Source organism: Myotis yumanensis, unplaced genomic scaffold (assembly GCF_028538775.1).
Source record: "Myotis yumanensis isolate MYYU_CA2020_CCGP unplaced genomic scaffold, mMyoYum1.0.hap1 SCAF_10, whole genome shotgun sequence".
NCBI lineage: Eukaryota > Metazoa > Chordata > Mammalia > Chiroptera > Vespertilionidae > Myotis > Myotis yumanensis.
The window spans coordinates 78,837,506-78,846,297 of NW_027223761.1; the positions used below are offsets into that span (position 1 = coordinate 78,837,506).

At 54.2% G+C, this 8,792-nt stretch overlaps 1 non-coding gene across 1 annotated transcript; it reads left to right on the top strand.

Moving 5' to 3' along the window:
* The first annotated feature begins 7,567 nt into the window (after nucleotides 1–7,567).
* LOC139019205 (U6 spliceosomal RNA) lies at nucleotides 7,568–7,673 on the top strand. Its single transcript, XR_011473083.1, has one exon. It is a non-coding gene; the product is annotated as a U6 spliceosomal RNA (small nuclear RNA).
* The last annotated feature ends 1,119 nt before the right edge of the window (nucleotides 7,674–8,792 follow it).

The following is an 8,792-nucleotide window of genomic DNA, read 5'->3' on the forward strand; positions in this document are numbered from 1 at the left end:
TTCCATTATTGAAAATACAGCTCCTTAGATTGAATATTGCCTTCAAAACATTTTAAATTAAATATATCACCCTTGCCTGGCCGGTGTGGCTCAGTGGCTGAGTGTCGTCCCATGAACCAGGCGGTTACTGTTAGATTCCTGGTCAGAGCACATTGCCCGAGTTGTGGGCTCGAACCCCAGTGGGGGGTGTGCAGGAGGCAGCCAATCAATGATTCTCTCTCATTATTGATGATTCTATCTCTCCCTCTTCCTTCCTCTCTGAAAAAAAAAATGTAGCGCCCTTGAAAATTAAGAACAAACAACAGTTTCCTGTGCTCTGACATAAAGGATGTAGGGAAACTGAAATACAGCCCTGCCTACGTTTCGGGCCAGTGAACTCGGAGCAGACTGTCCTTGAAAACCAGCTACACTGAAGACAGATTTTTAAGAAAGAGACATAAGACTAATTAAATACCGTAGCATAGACAAGAAAACAAACAAACAAGAAAATCCCCAAGTGATCTCTTTTTAAGAGAAGCTTCAAAATGATAGGTTTTCTACTCTTTCCTGTGAAAGTCTGGGGAAGGGGAGAGTGAGTCTGAGGCCAGACGGGCACCAGCATCCTTAGACGGCACAGTTCTCCGCAGACCTCGTCTCTGGGGAGTTTTGCTTCCAGGATGGCATTTTCTATGTTGTGTTATAACTTTATTTTTCTGTTTCCCCACTGACCTGTGAGCCTCTGGTTTATATGTAGAATCCCTGACGCTTTGACCAGACATGGTCTGGGTGCCGGAGACAGAGCAGTGCATCATGGAGGTGAGAGCCCTGGTCTCCGGCGCTTAAGTTCCAAAAGAGGGAGTCGGGGGAGCAGACAAGGAAGCTAACTGGTAAATAGGAGACTCTCTGATAGTGACAAGATCCACTAAGGAAATACAACCGGGTAATGGAGAGGAGAATGTCTGTGTGACAATGAATATCTGACTAAAAATTGTTTCAACAAGAGGGTTCATCAATCTCACTAAGAGGTTCTGAGGCACACACTCTGGGAAGGATGGTGGCTCAGCACTGAGGGAGGGATGGTGGCTCAGCACTGAGGGAGGGATGGTGGCTCAGCACTGAGGGAGGGATGATGGCTCAGCACTCCGGGAGGGATGGTGGCTCAGCACTGAGGGAGGGATGGTGGCTCAGCACTGAGGGAGGGATGATGGCTCAGCACTGTGGGAGGGATGGTGGCTCAGCACTGAGGGAGGGATGATGGCTCAGCACTGGGGGAGGGATGGTGGCTCGGCACTGAGGGAGGGATGGTGGCTCGGCACTGAGGGAGGGATGGTGGCTCGGCACTGTGGGAGGGATGGTGGCTCGGCACTGTGGGAGGGATGGTCGCTCGGCACTGAGGGAGGGATGGTGGCTCAGCACTGAGGGAGGGATGGTGGCTCAGCACTGAGGGAGGGATGGTGGCTCAGCACTGTGGGAGGGATGGTGGCTCAGCACTGAGGGAGGGATGGTGGCTCAGCACTGTGGGAGGGATGGTGGCTCAGCACTGAGGGAGGGATGGTGGCTCAGCACTGTGGGAGGGATGGTGGCTCAGCACTGAGGGAGGGATGGTGGCTCGGCACTGAGGGAGGGATGGTGGCTCGGCACTGAGGGAGGGATGGTGGCTCGGCACTGTGGGAGGGATGGTGGCTCGGCACTGTGGGAGGGATGGTGGCTCGGCACTGAGGGAGGGATGGTGGCTCGGCACTGTGGGAGGGATGGTGGCTCGGCACTGAGGGAGGGATGGTGGCTCGGCACTGAGGGAGGGATGGTGGCTCAGCACTGTGGGAGGGATGGTGGCTCAGCACTGAGGGAGGGATGGTGGCTCAGCACTGAGGGAGGGATGGTGGCTCAGCACTGTGGGAGGGATGGTGGCTCAGCACTGAGGGAGGGATGGTGGCTCAGCACTGTGGGAGGGATGGTGGCTCAGCACTGAGGGAGGGATGGTGGCTCAGCACTGAGGGAGGGATGGTGGCTCGGCACTGTGGGAGGGATGGTGGCTCGGCACTGAGGGAGGGATGGTGGCTCGGCACTGAGGGAGGGATGGTGGCTCGGCACTGAGGGAGGGATGGTGGCTCGGCACTGTGGGAGGGATGGTGGCTCGGCACTGAGGGAGGGATGGTGGCTCGGCACTGAGGGAGGGATGGTGGCTCGGCACTGAGGGAGGGATGGTGGCTCAGCACTGTGGGAGGGATGGTGGCTCGGCACTGAGGGAGGGATGGTGGCTCGGCACTGAGGGAGGGATGGTGGCTCGGCACTGAGGGAGGGATGGTGGCTCGGCACTGTGGGAGGGATGGTGGCTCGGCACTGAGGGAGGGATGGTGGCTCGGCACTGTGGGAGGGATGGTGGCTCGGCACTGAGGGAGGGATGGTGGCTCAGCACTGTGGGAGGGATGGTGGCTCAGCACTGAGGGAGGGATGGTGGCTCAGCACTGAGGGAGGGATGGTGGCTCAGCACTGTGGGAGGGATGGTGGCTCAGCACTGAGGGAGGGATGGTGGCTCAGCACTGAGGGAGGGATTGTGGCTCAGCACTGTGGGAGGGATGGTGGCTCAGCACTGTGGGAGGGATGGTGGCTCAGCACTGAGGGAGGGATGGTGGCTCAGCACTGTGGGAGGGATGGTGGCTCAGCACTGAGGGAGGGATGGTGGCTCAGCATTGTGGGAGGGATGGTGGCTTAGCACTCCGGTAGGGTTTGGTGGCTCAGCACTCCGGTAGGGTTTGGTGGCTCAGCACTGAGGGAGGGATGGTGGCTCAGCACTGAGGGAGGGATGGTGGCTTAGCACTCCGGTAGGGTTTGGTGGCTCAGCACTCCGGTAGGGTTTGGTGGCTCAGTACTGAGGGAGGGATGGTGGCTCAGCACTGTGGGAGGGATGGTGGCTTAGCACTCCGGTAGGGTTTGGTGGCTCAGCACTGAGGGAGGGATGGTGGCTCAGCATTGTGGGAGGGATGGTGGCTTTGCACTCCGGTAGGGTTTGGTGGCTCAGCACTGAGGGAGGGATGGTGGCTCAGCACTGAGGGAGGGATGGTGGCTCAGCACTGTGGGAGGGATGGTGGCTCAGCACTGAGGGAGGGATGGTGGCTCAGCACTGTGGGAGGGATGGTGGCTCAGCATTGTGGGAGGGATGGTGGCTTAGCACTCCGGTAGGGTTTGGTGGCTCAGCACTCCGGTAGGGTTTGGTGGCTCAGCACTGAGGGAGGGATGGTGGCTCGGCACTGAGGGAGGGATGGTGGCTCAGCACTGAGGGAGGGATGATGGCTCAGCACTGTGGGAGGGATGGTGGCTCGGCACTGAGGGAGGGATGGTGGCTCGGCACTGAGGGAGGGATGGTGGCTCGGCACTGTGGGAGGGATGGTGGCTTAGCACTCCGGTAGGGTTTGGTGGCTCAGCACTGAGGGAGGGATGGTGGCTCAGCACTGAGGGAGGGATGGTGGCTCAGTATTGTGGGAGGGATGGTGGCTCGGCACTGAGGGAGGGATGGTGGCTCAGCACTGTGGGAGGGATGGTGGCTCAGCACTGTGGGAGGGATGGTGGCTTAGCACTCCGGTAGGGTTTGGTGGCTCAGCACTGAGGGAGGGATGGTGGCTCGGCACTGAGGGAGGGATCGTGGCTCAGCACTGAGGGAGGGATGGTGGCTCAGCACTGTGGGAGGGATGGTGGCTTAGCACTCCGGTAGGGTTTGGTGGCTCAGCACTGAGGGAGGGATGGTGGCTCAGCATTGTGGGAGGGATGGTGGCTTAGCACTCCGGTAGGGTTTGGTGGCTCAGCACTGAGGGAGGGATGGTGGCTCAGCACTGAGGGAGGGATGGTGGCTCAGCATTGTGGGAGGGATGGTGGCTTAGCACTCCGGTAGGGTTTGGTGGCTCAGCACTGAGGGAGGGATGGTGGCTCAGCACTGAGGGAGGGATGGTGGCTCGGCACTGAGGGAGGGATGGTGGCTCAGCACTGAGGGAGGGATGGTGGCTCGGCACTGAGGGAGGGATGGTGGCTCGGCACTGAGGGAGGTATGGTGGCTCAGCACTGTGGGAGGGATGGTGGCTCAGCACTGAGGGAGGGATGGTGGCTCAGCACTGAGGGAGGGATGGTGGCTCAGCATTGTGGGAGGGATGGTGGCTTAGCACTCTGGTAGGGTTTGGTGGCTCAGCACTGAGGGAGGGATGGTGGCTAGGCACTGAGGGAGGGATGGTGGCTCGGCACTGAGGGAGGGATGGTCGCTCGGCACTGAGGGAGGGATGGTGGCTCGGCACTGAGGGAGGGATGGTGGCTCCGCACTGTGGGAGGGATGGTCGCTCGGCACTGAGGGAGGGATGGTGGCTCGGCACTGTGGGAGGGATGGTGGCTCGGCACTGAGGGAGGGATGGTGGCTCGGCACTGAGGGAGGGATGGTGGCTCGGCACTGAGGGAGGGATGGTGGCTCGGCACTGAGGGAGGGATGGTGGCTCGGCACTGAGGGAGGGATGGTGGCTCAGCACTCCGGTAGGGTTTGGTGGCTCAGTGTCCGCCAGCGCTGGGCCCAGGTGGCATCTTCCCGTCTGTGGGTGGGTCATTCATGGTTGGAAATCTCTTTCAGACGCCCCCACAGGTGTCTCACGTCTTGTTGCCCCGGACTGAGTAACATGCCCGCCTCTAGACCAGTTACAGACAAAACAGGAAGGCACAGGCACATTCCTTAAGATGTGTTAGAAGAATGAACAAATTCTTAGATAACAACAAAAAGAAAAAAGAAAGCTCATGGATTCCATGAATGAGCCAGCATCTCTGTCGTCCTAGCAATCCATTCCCCCACCTCCACCCCCACCCCCCTCAGCTACGAAGATCATCCTATTTTCAAATTCTGGCTTGTCCCCTTACTAGCTGTTTTCCCTTGGGCAAGTTATCAAGTTCCTCTGCACCTCAGTTTCCCCATCTGTAAAATGAAATTAAACTAGAACTTCTTGTCAAGATAATGAAAATAAATGGCTACCTATAAAGGACCTAACAGTGGTCGGCAAACTCATTAGTCAACAGAGCCAAATATCAACAGTACGACGATTGAAATTTCTTTTGAGAGCCAAGTTTTTTAAACTTAAACTATATAGGTAGGTACATTGTTATTAACTTAATTAGGGTACTCCTAAGACTTAGGAAGAGCCACACTCAAGGGGCCAAAGAGCCGCATGTGGCTTGCGAGCCGCAGTTTGCTGACCACGGACCTAGAACAATACTTAGCATTCGATACGCACATACTTCTCTACTGTACGTTATAACCCTTACCTCATCATCTCCGCTGTGGTGTTAGTTGCCAAAGCCGCTGAGAAGAGATGTATTGTCTCCAAGGAGGAGAGACTTCAGTTCTGGGCTGCAGGCGTCCAGGCCCTTTCCTGGCAATGCCTTCCAGAGGGGCTCTGCTAAAACTCAGCTTCTACACCACAGGCCACCAATTCCTTTCTCATTTAAGAAATATTCAGCAAACATGTATCTAGCACCCCCCCCCCACCACCACCACCTTTCTACCAGAGGAACTGGGAAGGCAAATAAAACCCCCGTGTCAGCCCGCTCACGGTCCTGGGCTTGCAGTCACGGTAGCATCCCCTGTTTCCAGGCACTTCCCAGGTGCGCTGCAGGCTGCAGCCACGGTCCCACCCAGAGCCGCCATGCCAGCTCTGCTCAGGCTGTGCTCCGCTGGTCTCTGCTCACGCCAGTTCTGTTTGGCTGCCTCAGAGCACGCTGGTTTCCTCCCAGTGAGGTAGAGGACGCTGCCTCTATTCCGCGTGTTAGTACGCTTTTTCTGCAAAGGGCCATATAGTAGATATTTTAGGCTTTGCAAGTCTTATGGTCTTGATGGAAACTACTCAAGTCTACAATTACGATGAAAGCAGACCTAACAATATGCAAATGAGTGGGCATGGCTGTGTTTCAATAAAACGTTATTTAAAAAAAGAGGTCGATGAATGCATTTGGCATTTGGTACAAGGGGTGTAGTTTACTGATGCCTGATCTTGTCCCTGAAGCAGCCTTGCTTGTGCCCAAGGTTTTACAAGGTTTCTCATGGACATTCTGGTTAGTTTCAAACATCAGTCCTGCCTACAGGAGCTCAAACCCAGTCCAGATGGAGCTGGAAGGGGACTAGCAGAACATCGTTTCTCCATGGTGTAGTCCTGCTCCATCACGCTCCCCTGCTGCCTCCCCCAATCAGAACTCCTCCCTCCTCCCCAGTGTGAAGCATTCAATACTTACAGACAGAAAATAGGGGAAAGGGGGACGGGGGGAAGCAGATGAAGCCAACTACACTAATAGTTTTCAAACTGCAAGTTGGCCTTCAATAGCGTATCATAAAATCAATTCAGTGTACCACCACAAACAATAGTGAGTAAACTAGAAGACAAAATTCCAGATGTAGCATTTCGTATGGTATTATTTTGTGAAGTTTTGTGTAATTACATACATATATATGTATATATATATATATATATATATTTGTTACTACATCATGATATACAACATATATATATATATATATATATTCAGCTTGTGATAAAACATGTTTGAAAGTCACTAGCTGTACTCTGGGTTCTGGGACTCATTCCCAGTAGCTAACATCTTCCTTTCAAACAGAGATGAAAGGCGTGGCCCTGCTCTTAAATAACCCGAGCCACGGGGACATGGACAGGCACACCGTCAGCATGGGCATGGGCATGGCCAGGGCTCAGGATGAGTCAGCACACAGTGCCCAGAGAGGGTTGTCAGGAAAGGTGCTGTTTGCTCTGGGTCCTGTGAGCTGACAGGGGTGTGTTTAGCAGATGGGAGGTGGGCAATCACCCTTCTCATAGGTCTGTTGTCCGACTGAAGCTGGGACCTAAGCAGCTATTTGGCTGCTGGTCTTGTGTTTGTTTTCCTGAACTCAAACAGACCAACCCGGGCACTAGCAAACACTGGCTAGGGGTCACTCTGGTACTTACTTATAAATACCTTTGACCACTGACCAAACACAGAGTTTTTTTTTTTGGTCCACTTTCCAGGAAGATGTTCAGCAGTCTCACCCTGAGCAAACTGTTATGATGCGGGAAGATGCAGGTCCTGTAATCTCCGGGGCGAGGACCGTGAAGGGAGCGCTGTTAACAAGGTTGCTCACTGCTGGGTGCTGGGCAGCCCGACCAGCCCGGCCTCCGTCACGCCCATCAGCTGGCTGTCCAGAGGAATAAGGACACGTCCATGGCGGGACTTACCAGGCAGATCTTTAGAAGCTGGGACCGCCCCCTCTCATTTTAGCCTCAGCCAACTGGAGAATGAGACATGACCACTAAGTCTTATGGAGGCTACGAAAAGGTGGGAAAAGCTCAGGATTGCAGGATAAGCCCGGCCAGCGTGGCTCAGTGGTTGAGCGTCGACCTATGAACCAGGAGGAGGTCACGATTGGATTCCTGGTCAGGCATGTGCCCGGGTTGCGGCTCGCTCCCCAGTAGGGGGCGTGCAGAAGGCAGCCAATCAATGATTCTTTCTCATCATTGATGTTTCTATTTCTCTCTTCCTCTCTGAAGTCAATAAAAATATACTTTTAAAAAAGATTGAAGGACAGGTGCTCGCTTCAGCAGCACATATACTAAAATTGGAATGATACAGAGAAGATTGGTGTGGCCCTGCTTAAGGATGACACACAAATTCATGAAACGCTCCATATTAAAAAAAAAAAAAAAAAAAAAAAAAGATTGCAGAACAGAAACTGTGTGCGAATCACTTCCTTGCTATGAAAGCATCATTCCACCTGTCTCCAACAGCCACTGCTCAGGACGACTGAAGTCAGATGAGATGCCTGTGAGGCCATCTTGTGACCTGTTAAGTTACGCATGGCTATGAGATCGCTTCGGTGTTATTAACCCTGTCTAGGGAGCCGCTGTGCCCCGTGTTGCTACATCCATTAAGATTCCTTTCATGACCTGAGTGGGGGTGGACTTCAAAAGCTCTTGTAAAGCTGGACCGCGTCCTGGAGAGGCTCCAGCAGGGCCAGGGAAACCCACCTTGCATACGCTTCACGTCTAAGTCAGCGCCATGCACCTCTATAGCTCCTCGGTCAGTCAGGAGGTGTTTGCTGTGCCTGCTGGGTGTCAGGCATTGGGCTTGAGGGTGGAGGATGCAAGACTGAAGGTGACGCAGCCTCAGGGGATTATGTCGCCGTGAAGGAGACCAGAAGGTGATGCGCTCTTACAGAACCTTCAAATAAGGACTAAAAAGGAGAAAAGGAAAGAAAAGAAAAGAAGTATTAGATTTTTTTTGTTTCTCAAGTCAGGTTGCCCTTTCTGACAGAGCAGCCCATCAAAATGAGAAAACAAAAACAAACAAAACCCCCCACTATGGCTCAGGTGTTTAAGAAAGATGACCACAGCCCTGGCCGGTTGGCTCAGTGGATAGAAGGTCGGCCTGCAACTGAAGGGTCCCGGGTTCAAGTCCAGTCAAGGGCACATGCCAGCGTTGTGGACTCGATCTCCAGGAGGCAGCCAGTCAATGATTCTCTCTCATCATTGATGTTTCTATCTCCCCTTCTCCCTTCCTCTCTGAAATCAATAAAAATATTTTTTTAAAAAAAAAGAGAAAGAAAACATTTAAAGGAAGACGATCACAAAGACAAACAGGGGGTGAGTGGAATAAGAGGCTGTCCACGTATTCCCAGTGGAGCAGGGACTCTCTCCTCCTCGCCCACCACTCGCCCTCCCCGCTTGCTGGCAAGTTTTGGACAAAATGCTTTGCTTGGCCCTCGACAACCAGAAGAGGGCGAGCGAGGCTGCCGCTGGGGCCTTCCTTCCTGA